General features: G+C 38.4%; 1 protein-coding gene across 1 annotated transcript in view; it reads left to right on the forward strand.

Annotated features, from left to right (window-relative positions):
- The window catches only part of ERC2 (ELKS/RAB6-interacting/CAST family member 2), a 736860-nt gene that overhangs the window by 292965 nt on the left and 422105 nt on the right, over nt 1–21790 (forward strand). The window lies entirely within an intron of this gene.

A 21790-nucleotide genomic window follows, 5' to 3' on the forward strand; every position in this document is an offset into this window, starting at 1 on the left:
CTTGTGTTCTTGGAGCCGTGTCTTTGCATGTATACATTTTGGGGTCTGTGGGTAGGTTTGGATTTTCTGTAGGAGTTAATGGGGCCATGCCAGTTTGTAGGTCTGTGCCCTCAGTCAAGGTGCAGGACAATGTCCAGAGGAGAAAGGAAACAAGTTCCAGGTTGGATAGGTCTTGGCATGGACCTGATAGGTCTATGCACTTGATTGGCCAATAGGCAGTTAATTGATTGCTTCGAATCAAAACTGTCATTTTGGCTTCAATGATGTAGATATTTTACATTTAAGAAATACCATTTTCAGTTGTGTATAGTTCCATTGTGAATGTAGAAGCATGGATATTTTATTTTTTAAGACATAACTGCAAACTATGCCATAAATTGGAGGTTGGCTTGTATTTCCTTTGAGGAGGCAGCAGTGAATAGTATCTAGAACTGTGCTAATACTGTCGCCACTAGGCACATGAGGCTATTCAAATTTAGATTAATTAAAATTCGGTTAAATTTAAAATGGAGCTTCTTAGTCACATTTCATGTATTTCGTAGTCACATGTGGCTAGAGACTAGTGTATGGGACAGCACAACTATAGACCATTTCTACCATGTTGGACTTGTCTAGAATATGGGTGGAAAGCTATGGCTTGTTGGGACAAATCCTGCCCTCTGCCTGCTTTGGTAAATAAAGTTTTATTAAAATTTTAATATTTAAACTTATTTAACTTTAAACTTATTTAACGTTAAACTTATTTAACGTTAAATAAGTTAACTTTAAAGTTAAATTTATTTAACTTGATGGTTACACCCTTTCATCTATGTGTTGTCTTTGGCTGCTTTTGTGCTACCAAAGCAGGATTTAGTAGCAACAGAGACTGTAAGGCTGAAAAGCTGGAACTATTTACTCTCTGGCCCTTTACAGAAAAAGTTTGCCACCCATGGCATTGTAATTTCCTGGGAAGAGGCTTGAGTGGGAATTGGAATGCCTGGCTTGTCCTTTCTCTAACAGGCTTACTCTGAACAGGGCCAAATTTGCTGACCTCCATTCTAGAGCCCAAGTTTTTCTTCAAAGTGGTCAGTCACACTGCAACAGATTGTACTCACAGCTGTCTTAAGTTGGCAATAATACCAGCATTACTAATGAAGTTACTGTAATTGTGTTGCTGTGTATTGGGTAGAAGGAAATTTGAGAAGCAAGGCAGTCTGCTGAGGTATTGCCCAAACAGGTAGTCAGGCTTCTTGATAGTTTCTCTTCAGAAGGAGAGAATGAGAAAAGTCAGCTTGGAGAAGCTTACTACCTCTTCCTTGTACTGATGAGTGTTGTATTCTGTGGCCTCTTTCCCTTTTCTTATTCTTTGCCCTGTTTTTTACCTCTCTCGAATTAATGTAGTCCAAATTAGACCTGTACATATTTCATGAAAAAGACAGAGGTGACATTATGTGGATAGCTTCCATCCCACGTTCAATAATTAAAATGACCCAATAAAGAGACAGCACTTTAAAGTAGAAAAAATTACTCTCTATGTGCAGAGAAGGTGAGATGATTCTCTGCTTTTCTGCTTTGAAGTTGGGATTGTGAGATTAATGATTTTATCAGCTGGAAATATCCAAGGAATTTTCTTTTCCTTTTTTTTCTTCTTTTAAAATCTTTGTAAATGGAAGTGAAGAGAGTTATCTGATGATATCCATCTCACAGAGGAAGCAATTTAGGTTGAAATTAGCTCTAATTGTTGGATCATAGGCAAGGGATTTTTGGCAGCAGGGTAAAATACACTGAAGTAATTTTCCTGCTTCTTGGAAAAACAGGGAAATAAGAGTCTCCCTACCTAATGTGGGTTAGTGGGTGAGTATTCAGTAGGTAAGATATGTTATGTTTCATTGTGCCCTGCAATGAAAGAACTGAATTTACGTTCATGTGAAAGATACTGTTTTCATCCTTAGAAGAGGTTACATGTGATAGCTCCCTCCAATTAGATCCCTGAGTCATTGCTGAACGTTCTTGCTAAAACAGAAGAGGACTCTCTCTAGAATGGAAAGAGCCCTACTGGTTTCTCTGGAAAATCTGTGCCATCAACTATCTTTGGCAACTCTTTTAGAATATGTTAAAAATGACAGATGTCACTGACTCAACGGTTAATCTCTGCAAGGAAGGCTTTTGCCACCACAGAATTTGCGCTTGGGAGGTAGTAGGTTGAAGGCTGGGATGAGAGGGGAGGCAAGTTGTCTGGGTTTGTGGCTATGTGGCTTGGGTAGGTTTGTTTTAACTTGTACAGATGCCCAGATGCTCTTTGACATGTGTGCAATAAATCAATGGAATAATAATTACACACACACACACACACACACACACACACACACACACACACAGACACCACATAGCTCTTAACATAACATTTTACTTTTTAAAATAGCTTCAAAGGACCGTAAGGCCAAGTATCTTATTTTGCTACTTCCCTTGATGTTTCCCACATACCAATTTACCCTTATCCACCAACACATTAATTTCATGTGAGTAGAGATAATAATAAATAGACTTCAGCACCTTGACTTTTATGGATTTCAATGAATTACCAGCACATCCAGAAATCAGAAAGAAGAAAGGCCTAGCTATTATTTTATAATCTGAAGTAAAATGTGATATGAAAAACACAGCATTTAGAAGTGGAAGATGTGTGGACATGCCTTAGCCTCACCATTTAATCACTATGACGTGAACAAGACTTGTATTTCTGAACCTCCATGTCTTGATCTGTAAAGCAGCAGTCATTGTACCAGCCTGATGCATCTGTATGAAATGTGCTTTGATTCTACTAAAGGGTTTTAGCTATAAATTGTGTGGATTATTATCATTGTTGTGATTGTTATTACTATTGTATATCAGGATGTTTGGGGAATACTCTACCTCACTTCTTACGGGTCTACCTTTGTGGGTCTCCTTTGAATTTTTGGTGTCTACTTTTACTGAGCTCAGACTTTTATATTTCAACGGAGTCACTTTTTTATGCCCTAGAATAATGCAGAGAAGTGAAAATACTATGAAAGTGCCATCTATTTTGTTCTAGCTCCAACTTAAAAGATTTCTTTCTGTTTTCTTGCGAGTACACTTTGCCCCGGCCCAGCGTGATTTCTGAACTGCCAGGCATGGCATCTCTTTTGCATCTTTTTTTGTATTCTGGAAGATATGTTATGTGACAGTGGTATATGATGCTGCTTTTATAATCATTTCTGTTCCAAATAGGTTAGGGAAACATTCTACTTGTAAGAAAAAACACTTGACAACATGTTAATTAAAGAATGTAGGGGTTTTGTGTTCATGAAGGCGAGAGGCAACACATGCAGGTTAGGTTAGTGGCAGCTCCATAGTAAGGGTCCAGAACATTTTTCGTTTTGCTCTTTAAATGTAATCAATATAAGAAAATCTCATGTGATCTGTTGGCTCAGTTCCCAGAAAATTCACCTTGGCACATACATACTTATATTCATGTGCAATAACGTATATACTCTCAGGTAGTTTACAGATACCCTGAAGCATTTCCAAGAGTTTCACATTAAAGATCCTTGCCCTATAGATTTCATGCATTTTTCATTCAACATATATTTTTTAAATGACTACTATGTGCCAGATATGGTTCCTGCCTTCATCCAGTCAGCATTATATTGGGTATGTGGATGTATGGTAGAGAACTGATCACAGTACCATAAACACTCAGTGAGTTCATTATCACTGGTTAGTAATAATTCCACACAAGGTTTTAATTGGACTTCATCTTTCTTTGGTTGTTTAAAGGCAGATAAGTAAAGGAAAGAAAGAAGATAAAACTAAATGTTTAGTTCTTTTGAGGACTAGAGTATGCAAGCTGTATGAAACGTCTATTTAGGGACTTCCCTGGTGGTGCAATAGTTAAGAATCTGCCTGCCAATGCAGGGGACACGGTTTTGAGCCCTGGTCCGGGAAGATCCCACATGCCGTGGAGCAACTAAGCCCGGGCGCCACAACTACTGAGCCTGAGCTCTAGAGCCCATGAGCCACAACTACTGAGCCTGTGTGCCACAACTGCTGAGGTCCACGCACCTAGAGCCCGTGCTCCGCAACAAGAGAAGCCACCACAATGAGAAGCCCATGCACCGCAACGAAGAGTAGCCCCTGCTTGCCACAACTAGAGAAAGCCTGCGCACAGCAGCAAAGACCCAACACAGCTGAAAATAAATTAATGTTAAAAAAAAGGTCTATTTATACCTGTTATAATTTAAGGCTAATATTGCTAAGGTGATTACTCTGATAATGTTAAGATTTTATGTTCTGATTAAAACTGATCCTCAAAAAAAAAAAAGAAAGAAAAAAGAAAACTGATCCTCTTTTGAGCCTACATTCAAGCAACCTGGCTTTCCTTGAGAAAGGGAATGGTATTTATAGGCTTACAGATTATTTCAGGAGTTACTGCATCTAGTTAGAAATGCTTCAGTCAGCTATAATTTAGGTAGACCCTTCCCTCAACTTGTCTAAACAAGCAAGGTATCATTTGATAATATTTTATTGAGCGTCTATGATGTGCAAGGTGCTGGACAAGGTGGGACCCATAATCTCAGAAGCTGTTGGTTTTGGACTTATTAATTTAACTTTATTGCCCAAATTTCTACTGAGCACAAGACATGGCAGCTATATTGATTTCCAGGAAGTGTGGCTAAGTGTTTTCTATGCAATACATTATTTTAAACTTTGCTTACAACTTGTGAATTTGGTATTGTTGACCGTTTTTTTTTAAGACAAGGAAATAGAGGTTCAGAGAGGATGTGTATCTTGTTCAAGGTCACAGAACAGTGAGTAACAGGGCTTGGGTTCTCAAGTTCTAAACTCTTAACTAGAAATCTAGCACTTTCCATAAGAGTCCCAGTGGCTGAGGGCTTTCTTTGTGTCAAAAAGCTGACATACATTGTCTCATTTAATCTTCATGGCAAAGGTTATGGCAGGTTTTATAGTTCTTTCTTAACAGGGAGGTTCACTAGGGATTCAAGAATGCTTACTAGGTACAACCCTCTACTGGCTATGAAGAGGGATAAGAATGAATAACTCTGAGATGTAAATTCTTACAGTAACATTGTGGCTATAACAGTGGCACTGTGGCCATAGTAATGAAGGATGTCACCTAAACTTTAGGGAGGGTACCATTTTTCATGAAGACTAGAATTCTAGTATATTAAGAAGAATTTATTGTATAATATTTAGTTTTTATTTCTTTAAAGATGTTTGTGATATGTATATATATACATATTCAAACATGCATGCACCCTTTGTAGAAAGAAAGTAAAAGAATGGACAGCAGTATCTTACTGTGTTTTCTTTTTATGTTAGACTCAGGTGATCTTTAAATGGCCTATGATACACATGCTGTACATTTGTAATGTAAAAATTAAATGCATTTTTAACAGAAATGATGGCGATCACTTCTTCAGGGAGGTTGTGCAAGGTACTGGTGGAGGAGGCGGTGTTTTCTGAGCCTGTGGCAGCATTTTTTGTTCCTCTGAGTCATGGATGATTCAGTGTGATAACACAACTAGAAAGCAAATTTGGGCTGTCAGTTTTCAAGATGAATCATAAATCCAAGCTTTTGACGATGAAAATGTTGTTGTCACATGGAGAAAAAGAACAAGTTTTATGAGTCCTTCCTTGGTTCTTGGTTTGCTTCTCATTGAGATGGGCCCTCTACCCCACTTCATGGTGAGGCCGGGATTCTTGGATATAAAAAGTCACCCTGACAAGGAGTCAGGAACGCTTTGTGACCTCCAGGGACTGCGGGACTAGATGCATTCACATAGGGCTTTGCAAACTATTCAGATACTTAAGGAACTACTCTTTCTTCTGAACTCACACATGTTGAGCAAAGGAGTTTTTTAAATGACTGGAAATAATACTTGCTACAGTACATAAGGTGGGATTTACAAGGAGTTTTCCTTTACTTTAAAACAATAATTTCAGTTTTCCGTTTTACCTCTTGCTTCGGTTGACTGGCAAGCAGTAAAGTCCTTTTTAATCACTTTATTCCAGCCTTCAAAGGATAATATTTAAAGTGTCCTTTTTTTTTTTAAATTTATTTTTGGCTGCATTGGGTTTTCGTTGCTGCGTGCGGGCTTTCTCTAGTTGCTGTGAGCGGGGGCTGCTCTTCATTATGGTGCATGGGCTTCTCATTGTGGTGACTTCTCTTGTTGTGGAGCATGGGCTCTAGGTGCACGGGCTTCAGTAGTTGTGGCACATGGGCTCAGTAGTTGTGGCTTGTGGGCTCTAGAGCACAGGCTCAGTAGTTGTAGCGCACGGGCTTAGTTGCTCTGCGGCACGTGGGATCCTCCCGGACCAGGGCTCGAACCCGTGTCCCCTGCATTGGCAAGTGGATTCTCAACCACGGCACCACCAGGGAAGCCCCCAAACCAACTTTTAAGACTGTCAGAACACCCCAGTGCCAAATCAGGGTGCATTGTATCACTTAAGACTTGCAAGGAATGTCTTTAAAATTAATAAATTAAGGGGGTTGGTGAAAAAATATACAAAACAAAATCCCAGTGTCACTTGTAGTTTTCCATTCTAATCCCATCATTGGCTTCACATTTTAAAATGTTTTTATTTAACCAGGAAAGGCATCATTGGAAATTTTTATTGATAACACTCTTAACTGCAAGAAAAAGACATAAACCTGCAAAGCTGTAACTATCATGGTGGCCACAATTGGGAGGTCTGCAAAACAGTTTATTACCAGTAGAAAAAAAAGTCTTGAGAAACACAGTCGTTATAGGGGTCACCACCTCTGCTACGTGCATTTTATTTTTATCCCTTTTCATTTTGAGGGTATGTACGATGGCAGTGCCAGACTGCACACTTTCACCTCTCCTAATGTCTGTGGGCTTTGTTTTGATTCTCTCTTTATTAATGATGTGAAAACTTTGGGGTCACATAAAAATGAGCCAGGGTCAGGCTTTGTGGGCCCCAGAATGCTGAAAATGTCCTCGTATCTAGCTAGTGAAGACATTGTTTAAAGGGGCCAGGCTTTACTTCCTGAGATGTTTTAGCTGTTTTGCAGACTTTAGATAATCGGGTGAACTTTGCAAGGCAGCTTCATACTCTTGCTTTCCTAAGGTAAAACATGAAAGACATGTGGTGGAGGAATTAAAATGTGTTATGGCTGTTGGCTGCAATGGTTTTTTTGGCCGATTAAGGATGGTACAGGTAGCTGTAGACGTTATTTTATTCCATAGGGCCAGAGTCTAGTGCTTTTGTTGTTATTATTGTTGTTCAGGCTTTCATAAAATGCCATTTTTTTTTAAAGGGCTTCAAATGCTTGGCTTATTTATGTATGTATGTATGTATGTATGTATGTATGGTTGTGTTGGGTCTTCATTTCTGTGCGAGGGCTTTCTCTAGTTGTGGCAAGCGGGGGCCACCCGGTGCGCGGGCCTCTCAACTGTCGCGGCCTCTCGTTGTGGAGCACAGGCTCCAGACGTGCAGACTCAGTAGTTGTGGCTCGGGGCCTAGTTGCTCCGCGGCGTGCGGGATCTTCCCAGACCAGGGCTCGAACCCGTGTCCCCTGCATTAGCAGGCAGACTCTCAACCACTGCGCCACCAGGGAAGCCCCAGAAAATGCCATATTTCACACCTTGTTAGTATAAAATTGCGTTTGACTTCATAAACACAGGTGTTCAGTTTGAATCTTAATGAACTGTGAAATAGGTAGATGTCTAAAAGGAAATTCTATAAATTGTGAACATGGCTCTGTCAGCACACTAAATGGATTAGGAAAATTCATTGTCTGCTGTGTAACTGAACACCAGTGTGATGCATGGACAGGAATTAGTCCTGAAAAGCCAATAAAATGGAGGAAAAAAGTAGTGCCTAGGAGATGTTGATTGTCTGGGTTCCCCCACCACAAATGAATGCTGGTGCAGAAGGACTCGGAAATCAGAATGGCTATTCCGAGGACAGCCAAGAAGGAATACATATGAACAGACAACACAGAATTTATAGAGTAAAACCACAAACACCTTATTTTCCATTGTACTAAAATAATGATATTTTACAGTACTCATTTTATATGTAATTCTGCTTTCAATTTTATATTGTTTCTGCAGCTCAAATCTCATTATAAGTGTTCCAACAAAAATTGCTTTTTAATCAAAAACTTTCCAATCCTTAGCCCATTGTCAACTTATTTTGAGGAACTTATTTTTCTAGTGAAACAAAAGAATTTGGCCCTTCTTTGTGAGCTCGTTGGGATATTATTTGACCTGTGTAGCTAAACATGTAATTAAGATAACTGATTCATTTTAATTTCTACATTAAATCCCTTCATAATCTGTTTGCATTGTTTTGGGGTGTAGAGATATGGAGTCAGAGCCCTTCATATTCTTTGAAAGAAAAGAAGTAGATCATTAGTGCTTTTGTTTGGTTTTACTTCTGTTTGCAAAAGACATTGGCTATACTATATTAAGCTGCAACTGAAAGAGACAACATCCAATTAGCTAGTCATCCATGAGAGAGTGCATGTCCATGGTATGTGTTACTTACCATGGTTTGCAGGAAAAAAAGAATATATTTCGGTCACGTCTGTGGGAAGCTGGCTTGCCACTTTAGAAAAGGAGATGACAGAATTTAGGAGGAGGGAAATTCAACAAAACTCTCACTGACCTCCAAGCTCACAGTCTTTCTTTTTTTTTTCTGTATGAATTTTATGGAAAACAGAATTTATTAAGTACTTCCATTCAGGTTTTTCCTTTTGGGGAGCACCATTTGGAAATAACCAGTGTACGTTGTGATTATGTTCTCCCTGACACTGGACCACATTTGTAATACTTGCTTCCATTCCTCTGGAAAAAGTGTAACATTTACTGTGGTTGGGTTTCTTTATGTGTATATTTACATATCAAACCAAAATGTAAAGAGTGAAGTTAAATTGCAGGGCTTCTGCAAGAATCTTTTACCCATTTTCATATGAACTTTATTCTGTTTAAATTAAATACAGATATTTATTCCACACAGACATGTACTCTCCTCTTCTTGTTTAAAAAAAAAAAGGGAGAGAGAATACAACTTGAGGTAATAAGTTGTGATGATGAGGATCATTTTAACCCTATAGCAGTTTGTTTTTGTGGCCAGCATTTCTTTCTTGAAGTGTGTGAAATTTACTTTCTTGCATTTATTTTTTATTTTATCTTTAACATTTCAACGTGAGTGATTTATTAAGCCCTTGTTATTATAACAGAATGATGTTTGGCCTCTAAAATACTACTTGGCAGTTGTTAATTTGAAATTGGACAGATGGTAAGTTCTGTCATTAAGATCTGGTCAAATGTGAAGGAAAAAAGAAGATCCAGCTCCTCATTTACTGAGTGTGACTGCTTAGCGTAGTGCCAGCGAAGCTGGTTGTCAGAGGGTTGGTTCTCTCTATAGTGATGACCACCTTTGACAGCTCTTCTGAGAGCAGTTGAGGACAAAGGGAAATGCATGTCTAGGAGAACTGCTTGGGACTGCCAGATATCTAGACCTTAGGATTTGTCAACTCTTTCAACCTCCCTCCCATCCAAAGTTAAAAAGTACATTTGCAGAAAGATGTACATGAGTTTTAAAGATTTAATTTGGAAAAATTGAATCATATTTGCTCTTTGCTCTGTGTGTGTGTGTGTGTGTGTGTGTGTGTGTGTTAGAAGAGACAGCACTAAGGTATGGAAGCTAGGTATACAGCATCATTTTGGTAACCTTTGTTGGATCTCCAGTAGATTAAATAAACCTACTAAATAAAGTACTCACTGTGTGTTAGGTGTAGTGCTAGGTGCCAGGAATACAGAAATAAATAAGAGATAAATGTTGCCAATATTACACTCATAATATGATTATTGAAAAATGTTTAAGAATTGTTTGTAGTTCTTTTTCTCCCTGAGTATCCACTAGGATTGACTCATGGAAAATTCGATCTAGTGGACTGTTGGTTACTTATCAGAGCAACCCCATAGAAACTTTGGGTATATAACAGGGCCTCTGAGTAAGTTCATGAAAGCAACTAACCAGAAAGAGAACGTGTTTCAATGCTTGGAGCCCTTTTCATTTACAGATCTTTAAATTTTCAAGTGTCACTTTCTTGGATAAAGTCTCTCATACAGGTTGTATAGGACACAAAAACAGAATCTTATTCCTCAGGGACATTGTGGCCTAGCTGGGGTTTTCACTACTGTGCTGCCTGCACTTGAGTATTTATATTAACCCTTTGTTAACCTAATATTTATATAGAAGGAAAACTTCATCACAGTATAAATTTCTTGAAGAAAAGGATCTTTTGGCTTATTCACTGGAGTATATGAGCTCTGAGAGCAGTGCCTAGCACAATATAGGAATTCCAGAAATATTTGTTGAATCTACTGTTGATCTTTGGTATCACTGGAGATACAGTGGGAGAATTAGATGAGATATTGTATCATGGTAGCAATGGAAATATCCATTCTTAGGTGATGCTTTAATGTTAGTATTATGAGAAAACATGGATTAACCCTTCTGTAACTTAGTTATGGGGAAAACTTTCCTAACTATGGATCAAGATCTGGTAGCAATAATATATAGGATTGATAAGTTTGATGATATCAAATAAAGAATTTTTACAGGGCAAAAATTATCATAGAGTAAAAAGGCAGATAATTTGGGCAATATACTTGCTAGTTATGCTGCAGAAAGAGGGTTTATAAAATTTTTTTCTTTTTTGTAAAGTTTTTAAAAACAACCCTAAGCGCCAACAACCTGTAGAACCAAAGGGCCAACAACCCTATAGAATAATGGGCTTGATATATAGATAATACATAGAAAAATAAATGTGAATGGTGCTTGATTTATGATGCTCAACCTGATACATGATCAGAGAAATGCATATTAAAACTACATTGAAAAATAATTTTTTTATTTATTAGATGGGCAAAACTTCAAAGATTTGAAATGTATGCTATTTATTGGTGGGGAAAAATTAGCCCTATAATAACATTGCTGTTAGGAATGCAAAGTGGTATATCCCCTTTCAGAGGGGAATTTGGCAACATCTAGCAAATTATACAAGTTTGCCTCTGACTCAGCAATCCCAATTCTAGGAATGGATTCCAAAGAAATACAAAATATCCAAGATTTTTCGTTACAACACCATCTGTAATAGTAAAAGACTAGAAACAACCAACACATCTGCCAGGATGGGACTTACTGAATAAATCACTGTGATCTACAAATGAATTTCTATGTAGCTGTGTAAAAGATGAAGCATGTATATACTGATACGGAGTGACCTCTAGGATAATCTGGTTAAGTGAAAAATAAAAAGAGCGTGGTGAAAAGTGTTTAGGGTATGCTAGTGTTTACCTAAGAGATTGAGGGAATGCAAATATATATGTATGAATGTACATATTTGTTTATATTTTAAAGAAAATGATGGACAAACCATAATATAAAAAAACAAGTGGTTTTTATTTTTTTGGTAATAGAATGAGTGAACATGGAGAGAACCTAGACTTCTTTGAATATAGTTTGTTTTATAGATTTGACTTTGGAACCATGTAAGTATTTTATGTAATTATGAAGCAAAATTAAATCCAAAAAGGCAATCTCTAAAAAGTTAAAGTGAAACAAATGAACCTCTCTGTGTATCTGAGTGGTGTTATAACCACACTGAGAGGATCTATTCCAAGTGACTATAAAATATGTATTTTGAGTGTACATCATAGTGGGATATAGTCAGGAGAAAAAAACCTGCATAGAATCTTAAACTCTTTTCAGTGATTATATTATTGGTTGTAGTTATGGATATTATTTATTCTAAGACAGGTGTGTGTTGAAGAATGTGGTAAAATAAATGAGTGTTTCTGTTGGTGTCAGTAAGAGCTTGGATTTTCAGAACTTGGGAGAAAGAAGATACAAATGCAAGATTGATGAAGTTAAGTAAAAATACTGTAGTCTTATGTACATTTTTTAAAATCTATATCAATATATCTATATCTGTATCTATATCTATCAATATCTATTATATCCTAGCTGTGTCGCTGGAAAGTCCTAGAAACAAGAGCCAGTCTCTGGTAGTGATAGCTATTCCTAGTGTCAAATTTGCTGTTTTCTCACTAAAGGCCTTTGTAGAAATGGATAAGTCTGTGTCTGGAGGCAGGAAATGATGACATCTTGTCATTCCAGAAAGTAGGGAAGCTATCAGAGATTGATAGGACATGTCAAAAGAGCTCAAGAGCAAATTAAAAAAAAAAAGTGCCCACTGAACAAAGAATTTGAGCATTAATAGCCCAGAAAATATGCTTTATTCAATCCATGAGTTCAGAATGAGAACTATTTAAAAAAACTGTTTTTTTTGGTAGATTCTAGGGAGCATTTGAAACTAGTAAATAAAGGGAAAGAAATGAGCATTCATCGTAACTCTTTTGTATAAATTGTACCTCGGGGTAGCAAAGAGTCGACGCAGAGAAGATTCTCTTTGTAGAAGTATTCCAGCTAATAAATGACTCTCACCATTTTGCAACCTCTAATGATTTAATGGATCTGGGGATTGAGCTTTAATGGATGCCGTATCAAATATTACACGTTTCCTGATAGAGGTATGCTCTGTTGCCAATGAGGTAGGCTTGCCAGAAAAATCAAACTTGAATCTTACTGGAAATACAGAGGACAGAGAGGAAGTTGGCAAACAACCCCAAGGAGTGCAGTGAGGAAGCTCCCCACCATGGGAATACTCTTGCAGGATAGATGACTCCGTGGTTTTTTTGTTTTTTTGTTTGTTTTTTGTTTTTTAACACAACAACAATAGTTTTCAAGGAAGAAGAGAGAGAAAGGTAGAGAGGGAAACCATGGATTAAAAAACTTGAGACCTATGAACCAATTATAATGTATGAACCTTATTTGGATCCTGATTCAAATAAGCAAAATGGTAAAATTGTGAGCCAACTAGGGGAATTTGAAGGTTGAACTGATGATAGTAAGGAATCATTGGTAAATTCTTCTTGGGTGTGATGATAGAATTTTTTAAAATATAGACTCCTTATCTTTTCAAGTTACATACTAAAATATTTACAGATGAAATGGTATAATACCTGGGATTTGATTTGAAATAATCAGGGGCCTGGGGAGGGAAAGATAAAACAAGTGTAGCCATTAGTGGATACTTGTTGAAGTGGGAAATGAGTACATGGAGATTCATTATATTATTTTCTGTACTTTTGTATGTTTGATATTTACGTAAGAAAACATTGAAAACAAAATAAAAATAAACGTCAGTGACTTGCACAGGCGCTTTGAATTTCATTCCCAGTGACATGAAGATGCCACAAGATGTCTCCCATCTACCTATCTTGGGACTTTATGTTCTCATTTATACAGATGCTGTTGCAGCTAAATTATTCTAAATTCGTTGGTGACCTTGAAGATGATTTCAGACCTTTTATCAAATCAACCAAAGTATACTCTTCAGAGGGAAAAAGTCTTGTTTTAACCTTTTGTAGTTTTTCTAAGTCTTTGTTTTTATGAGAGTGTAATTTGGATGTAAAAGACGTAGAAGAAAGCATTGGGAAATCTGATAGGGAAGCTGAATCAGTTGGGCTTTTTATGTTGAAGCTTTTCGAAATCTTTTTTCAATCTAGCCAGTCCCTGTAAGACTTTGCAGCTGGCTGTCAGGGACCTGCTCATGACTCACTTCATTTAGGCAGGGTCAGTCCTTGATAACTTCCTTGGAAATGGCTTGGGCTGCCAGGCACAGACCACGGCCACATGATTTTTGCTTGACATCATTTCTTTTACCCACAATGATGGGTATCAGTCATCAGAGGATCTAATTTCTATTTTACTCTCAGTCTAGAAGTTTAGAAGACTTTATTTTGCCTGCTTGGATTCTTCAGTTAATCTTACAATCAGGCTGTTTTCCGATTAGTAAAACAGAAGTCTGACTCAAGGAATCCTAGATATTTATCTTACGTATTTAAGAAAGAGAAAGTATATAAAAGATGAAATACAGGTAGTAAAACCTTGTTAATTTTATTCTTTCTCCATGCTGATTTTTTTGGAATCTTCTTGGATACTACAAAAGGAGAAGCACTTTCAATATTGACTTGCTAGAGTGTGCCAGTGTGTTTTGTAAATTGACTTTATCTAAATCCCAGTCTAGAAGAAGTAAGCCAATTTTCTCTAGTCTTTTTCTAGAAAGTGAATTTTAAAGTAATACCACATGTTGGATGAAATACAATAGAGTTAAGATCATTATCAAGATATCTTAATGTACTTAAAAACATTATTGACAAACACAGAATTGATTCAAAAGTGTGCATACAGGAGTTTAGTATGGGGATTGTTACTTCAGTAATAACCTTTGTTTGGTGGAAGTTGGAGAACAAAAAGTTACAATTGTAATAATATTTCATATATTAATTACCTACGTGCAAAATTTCAGTGAATAACGTGTATAGTTTTTGCAACAGTTCTTTTTTCCTATTATATGTTCGATTAGATTATTGAAATGTGATCTTATGTCTGTTGAGTCTAATAATAAAATGGTTCTGGTTTCAAAAAAATCTTAATGTACCGTAGAGTGGATTTGCAAACATAAAAAAGAAAGGATGATCATTAATTTGTGAAGATTTGAGAGAAAATTAGGACATGGGCGATTTGAAAATATTTCTTTTGTCCAGTTATAGGACTTATATAGGTAAGTTCCTGGCAAGCTCATTTTCAATTCTTTCTTTCCTTTTGGACACATTTCTCATCTTCATTTTTCCACATATCTTTAAGTACTGGCAGACGTCTATTTGTGCTCATAATCCCTGGGTGATGTGGCCTCGATCACTTTTTCTCTTGTCTCTCAGCACAGTAATTAACATTGAGTTTCCAGAATTGTTCTCTAATTTGACTGTAAGTTTGTTGAGGATGGAGCTATCTTGTCTTATATATTTTTTTCCTTTTGCAGTGTCTAGTTTTGCTCAACTCCCTCTCTTTAGCCACTATGGGTTTATCTCAAAGAATCTTACAAAGTTTTAGGAATGTTTCAGAGCCCAAGATTTTGCGTTGACTGACCACTGTGGGAAAGTGGATTCAGCTTTGCATTTATTTTCATTTTTATAATACTTTGCTATAATGTCAGTCTTTTAGAGAGAAATTATTACACAATGCCTCATCCTGGGCATTGTACTATCTGCAAGCTGAAATTTGTAATTCAAATTAGGAAGATTTGGGCTTCCCTGGTGGCGCAGTGGTTGAGAGTCGCCTTCCAATGCAGGGGACGCGGGTTCGTGCCCCAGTCCGGGAAGATCCCACATGCCGCAGAGCGACTGGGCCCGTGAGCCGTGGCCACTGAGCCTGTGCGTCCGGAGCCTGTGCTCCGCAATGGGAGAGGACACAGCAGTGAGAGGCCCGTGTACCGCAAAAAAAAAAAAAAAAAAAAAAAAAAAAAAAGGAAGATTTCTGAAGAACATGGTTCTTGTATTTATTGGCAGGCTAATGCTTTATGCTGATGATTAACAAAGTGAGAGTGATTTTCCCTTAGGTGCTTACAATTATAAAAAATCAGTGGAATGAAGTTACTTATGGCATCAATGCAATTTGGCACGTTTTGCCAACAGGAAGTCTTTTTTTTTTTTAGCATCTTTATTGGAGTATAATTGCTTTACAATGGTGTGTTAGGTTCTGTTGTATAACAAAGTGAATCAGCTATACGTATACATATATCCCCATATCTCTTCCCTCTTGCGTCTCCCTCCCTCCCACCCTCCCTATCCCACCCCTCTAGGTGGACACAAAGCACTGAGCTGATCTCCCTGTGCTATGCGGCTGCTTCCCACTAGCTATTTTACATTTGGTAGTGTATATATGTCCATGCCACTCTCTCCCTTCGTCCCAGCTACCCTTCTCCCTCCCCATGTCCTCAAGTCCATTCTCTATGTATGTGTCGTTATTCCTGTCCTACCCCTAGGTTCTTCAGAACCTTCTTTTTTTTTTAAGATTCCATATATATGTGTTAGCATAAGGTGTTTGTTTTTCTCTTTCTGACTTACTTCACTCTGTATGACAGTCTCTAGGTCCATCCACCTCACTACAAATAACTCAATTTCATTTTTTTTATGGCTGAGTAATATTACATTGTATATATGTGCCATATTTTCTTTATCCAGTCATCTGTCCATGGACACCTAGGTTGCTTCCATGTCCTGGCTATTGTAAATAGAGCTGCAGTGAACATTGTGGTACATGACTTGTTTTGAATTATGGTTTTCTCAGGGATATGCCCAGTAGTGGTATTGCTGGGTCGTATGGTAGTTGTATTTTGTGTTTTTTAAGGAACCTCCATACTGTTCTCCATTAGTGGCTGTATCAATTTACATTCCCACCAACAGTGCAAGAGGGTTCCTTTTCTCCACACCCTCTCCAGCATTTATTGTCTGTACATTTTCTGATGATGGCCATTCTGACTGGTGTGAGGTGATACCTCATTGTAGTTTTGATTTGCATTTCTCTAATGATTAGTGATTGCCAACAGCAAGTCTTATATACCACTAACTGAAACAATAGTAGCATACCATCTTTATTGAACATTTACCAGGTATGAAGCCCATCTGTGATGCCAAATAATCCTCATATCAATCCTGTGAAGTTGATGCTACCTGATTCTGATGGACTTTCTTATTTTATAGAACTTTTATATGGGCAAAGTAACCATAGTTAGAATGGCTTTTAGTAATTATCTGTAATACATATTGACTGAGAAACTTCAGAGTAAGTTAGATGACTTTAGGATCTCCCCATGTGTAGACGCAGAACCAAAAACAGCATAATGGAACACATTCAATAATAAAGGCAGAAACAAAGAACTGTGAAACCCTGGGAATTAATGTGCTTGTTGGGGAGGGAGTCCAGATAGGCATTAAAGAGGAGGAGACTTTCAGATGGACCCTGAGTATGAAAAGTGTTTGCTATGATGGAAAAGGTGGGGCGAAAAAGGGTATTTGAATCATAAGATATAATACAGATGGTGAAAGTGTGGCCTGTAGAAGGCACAGTGAGTAAGTAACTGTGGCCGGAGTGCCATTTGGTGTGTGTGTGCGTGTATGTGTGTGAGAGAGAGAGACATGGGTGGGTGGGTGGGTGGGATGGGTAGCTGGGACTGTATGGCATAGTGATTGAGTTCATCAGTTTGGGGATCAGAGGCAAGCCTGGTTTAGAGTCCTAGGTTTGTGTCTTCCTAGCTCTGTGTCAGCTGAATTTGCTCATTCATTCATTTATTTATTCAACAAATACTCATTGATGTCTTCAATGAACCTGGCATTACCCTAAGGACTAGGGATGGAGCAGTGAAAAAAACAGGCAAAAATCCCTGCTCTCAGGGAGCTTTTCTAGTGTGTGGTTTTTTTTCAGGAGAAAGTGTGGAGAAATCAAATATGAAAGGACCATCTAATGGCCAGTACAGTAGATCAGATAATGATTCCAGGTGGAGGGAGGAGTGAGTGCCCAGGCCTCAGGCAGGAATGAGCTTTTATGTACACAGAGCAAAGAGAAAGCCAGTGAGGCCTGAGGAAAGTGGGAGAAGGTGAACTTGGAAAGATGGGCAGAGGCCAGGCCAAGGAGGGTCTTGTTGATCACAGTAAGGAAATAATAAGATTGTGTTCACAGTGCAGTGGGAAGGCACTAGAAGGATTTAAGCAAGGCAGCAGGTGATCTGATTTGCATTCCTAAGAGACCACTGTGGCTGCTCTGTGGTGAATGGCCTGTATTGTGCCAGAGAGGAGGCTTAGAGGTCAGTGCAGACATGCTAGTGAGGAGTGATGGTGGGCTAGAGAGCATGTGGAGATAGAGAGAAGAGGATGGTTTTCCCATCCATTTTGGAGGGATAGTTGTCAGGATATGTGGAGGGATTGGATATGGAGCGAGAGTGTGAGGAAGGAGAGGAATCAAGGACAAATTCTGAGGTTTTAGGACTAAGTTGGATGGGCAAGTCATGTAACTCTTTGAATTCCAGAGAGCTATTCCAAGGATTAAATGGGATAGGAAAAGCATATGGAATGGTAGATGAATTCATTAAATATGCTTTGTGTTCTCTTGCGGTGTTTGGACTCAAGGTATAAAGAAACAAAGCCCATAGAGTGACAGAGAAGTTGAGAGAGGGCTAAAGAAAAGGTACTTAGCAGAAGCCATGTGGCAGCCGAACCCAAGAAGAAGCAGAAGTCATGATGTGGAGAGAAAGGAGGGTGGTGGTAACAGTAGCAGAAGCAGTGGCAAAAGAGAGATCGAATTATAAATCCAATGGGCATTCTGGTGTCGCTTCTGAGCCACCTGGTCTCCTGGGATATCAGAAAGGGAATTTCTGTTCTCTCCCAGACCTGGTTGTACTGTTGCCCACAGTTTTCTGGTCCTTCTTTTGCTCCCGCCTCCCCACCACGAGCCCTCTCTACCTGGAAAAATCCAAAGTTGTCCACTCATTTAACCTGAAGGAGCCAAAATAAGATGAGTGAATTTCTTTCATGTTGGAGGGCCCATCTTTCTTATAAATGGATTTTTATTTATTTTTAATTATGACGTAATGCAAAAATGTATTTGTATTGTGATTTTGAAAAGTAGAATAAAAAAATTTAACATGTAGAATAAATTCCTCTTCAGTCTTCTGAACACAGTGAAGTTGTGTCCTCTCCCCAGGGGTAACCACCCTTATTTTGGGGGTGTACCCTTCCATATATTTTCTAAGTAGTTACATACTTATCAAATATATACATATATTGATATTGTGGGGATTTTCCAAACATAAATGAGGTTATATGGGATATTAAAAACAATAACTTTACCAAAAAAATAAAGTAAAAGCAGTAACTTCCTTTTTTCACTTACCGTTTCTTAGAGGTCCTTCTATGTCAGTACACACACACCTGCCTCACTGTCAACAGTTGCCCATTACTCCACTTACCATGCTTTAGTCACTCTTTCTCCTATAGATGAACAGTTAAGTTGTTTCCAAAATTTCTGTTTATTGTTTCAATAAATAAATAAATTGCAAATTATTGTTTCCAATCATTCTGCTACTACAGAATTATTTTTGAGAGCTGGCCTGTGCTAGCATGCAACCTTTCACCCATTTGGGCAAAACCAAAGTGATCTTGGTGAAGTCCTTTGTCATTTGGTGGCTGTGCAGTACATCTCAGCCCTAGGGTTGGGCTGAGCTGCAGGCGGAGTCCATGGAGCTTGTGTGGATTGCAAGTCAGGCACATGTGGTAGCAATTTTCCTCTGTTGCTGCAGGGAGGAATTGGAACTGCTGGGCAGGATAAGCCTCAAACATTGCAGCATCCTCAAGAAAAACTTGAAGTAAACTACCCTATTTATATTAACACCTAGTAAAAGAAAATATTAACTTTGCTAAAATAAACTTCTAAAGAGACAGGTTTAATGAGAATTTCTGAATAAATTTAAGGGTTTTAATTAAACATGCAAAGGATAAACAGTATCTTCAAAGTTCAGCCTTTTAAGAAGTAATAACTATTTCTTCAGAAGGAAAAATATTTAACTGCACTGAATGCCTGGATGTTTGATCTTTGAAAGTTGGAGCCTTTGTGTTTTTGAAAATTCATATAAAAACCTAAGTCATAGGGCACTCACAATTTGTGTGCGTTCTGTAGATAGGTTCGTGGAAACTCTGGATATCTTTGAAGTAATCCACCTTTGCTTTAGAGAAAGACATTGTACTTGCTGAAAACCAGTGAGTGTTCTAACTGGTGTCATCATACTATATATATCTTGTGAATACTCTCAAAAGTAAAGACAGTAATACAATGCAAATGGTTAACCTGTCTATGCCTGTTTCAGGGAGAATGGAGGGCTGGGAAAGAGGAATGTGTGTGTTCTAGGGACTTTACAGACCTTGTCTTAGTAAATTGTTATAGAAATCCTGCAAAATGAGGTGCTGTCCTCATTTTTCAGGTGAGAAAACTGTGGCCCAGAGAAGTAAAGTAAATGTCCCAGAGACATACAGCTAAAAAGTAGCAGTGTAGGATTTCAACCCAGCGTTGGCCTGACTTCCCTGCTCTTTCAGCTGTGTGATTCTGGGTTTATTTTTGCTTTCCATTTTGGATTTGTCAGTACTTTTACTACCAGGAACTGAAACAAGCTTCCTTCGTGATACTTATGAAGTATCATGATTGTTAAATTCACTGGCCAGCCTTGACTCTAAAATAGACCTAAAGGTCCTGAAGGTCTTAGGTTAACTCCTAAGGTTACCAGAGGGCCTGGCAAGCAAAACGGTGGACACCTGTTTACAGAGTAGTTTGCTTTTACAGGGTAGTTTGCTCTTAAATGCCAGATGTGGAGGGGTTGGATGAAATAGTTGCTAAGATTTTTGCACACGGATAACTCTCAGGTATTCAGAACTGCTTGCATCATACGATACTAAATCAGATAATGCTAATGGGAATTGCTGTGGATATTCCCTCCATCACTGCCATGTACTCCAGGAACTGCTTTCTCTCCCCGTTCCCATCCTTTATTTGGACAGTTACAAAATTACAACCAAGGTGAAAACCTCCCACCTCTTCAATATTTCTATTTTGGCTTCCAATTTCAAGATTATAATTTCTTTCCTTTTTCCTTCTCTGCCTTCCTCAGTCTCTTAATTCCTTCCTTCTTTCTTTTCAATATCCTTTCCAAAGGAAAGGAAACAACCACTCTCTCCTACTTTCTACTCAGCTTGTAGCCCTCTTTCCTTCCACTGAGTCCATATAACCCAGGGGTTCCCATATCAACGTGATGGGATCCAGACAGGTGTTGTAACTCAGGGAAGCCAGCTGAGTGGAGACTGTTGTAACTAGAGAGCAGAGGCCCAATCTAAAGCTGATTCTTGCCCTCAGGAACTAGGAATCCAGTGTTGCCAGATCTTCTGACTTGAAGAGAAGCAGGAAATCCAGACTTTTTGGTGGAACCTCTGCTTTTTTAGTGCCGGCAACCAATTTGAAAATTATTTTGCAATAGTGTGCGGTCAAGCAGAAGACATGTGTTAGACATCACTTGGAATTTCTTAGTAAACCAAAGAAAAATTTCGAGCTTTCTTATTTTGAGGGTTATCACACAACTTCTTCCATACTTCCCTACGTTTTGACTGAGGTGATCTGATCTTTGGTAGGTTTATTTCCCAGAAGTGTCATCCCCGGATCACTAGGAGGCAGTGGAGTGTTCTGTTTAAGATCCAGACTTGAGTATCAGCTGAATCTAGGTTGAATTATAGCTCTGTTGCATGATAATTTTGTTACCTTGGATGGGTGATTACAGCTCTGTGAGTCACCAGGAAAAGGTGACTACTCATGATCTGTCTTAATTGCTTTACAGTACCACAAATCCTTATTGAGTGCCAACTATGCACCTACCAGACACTGAATTAGGTATTGGGGATGCCACAGTGAACAAAATCAGACATGGCTCTGGCATTCCTGGAGCTCACTGTCCAGTGCAAGAGAAAGATATTAATCAAATAGTCTCAGTAATACAATTATAATGAGAAAAGGAGGTTAAGTGCTCTGCCCAGTGAAAGGTGATTCTAGGCTGGGCTTCCTGGAGGAAGAGATGCTTCATCTGAGATCTGAAAGGTGAGTTGGAGTAAACCAGGTAAGAAAGGGATGGAATAGTGTTTCTGTCCAAAAGGCCAATGTGTACTTCCTTTCCAAGGTATTGAAATCACGCTGCTATCATTTAACCAGATTGAGCAATGATCTGAGCCCAAGTCAATTTTACATGGTCCCGTTTTAACAAATATTTTCAAGGAGAGACACAAAAGTACTGTTAATT

The sequence above is a fragment of the Phocoena phocoena genome, chromosome 10 (assembly GCF_963924675.1).
Source record: "Phocoena phocoena chromosome 10, mPhoPho1.1, whole genome shotgun sequence".
NCBI lineage: Eukaryota > Metazoa > Chordata > Mammalia > Artiodactyla > Phocoenidae > Phocoena > Phocoena phocoena.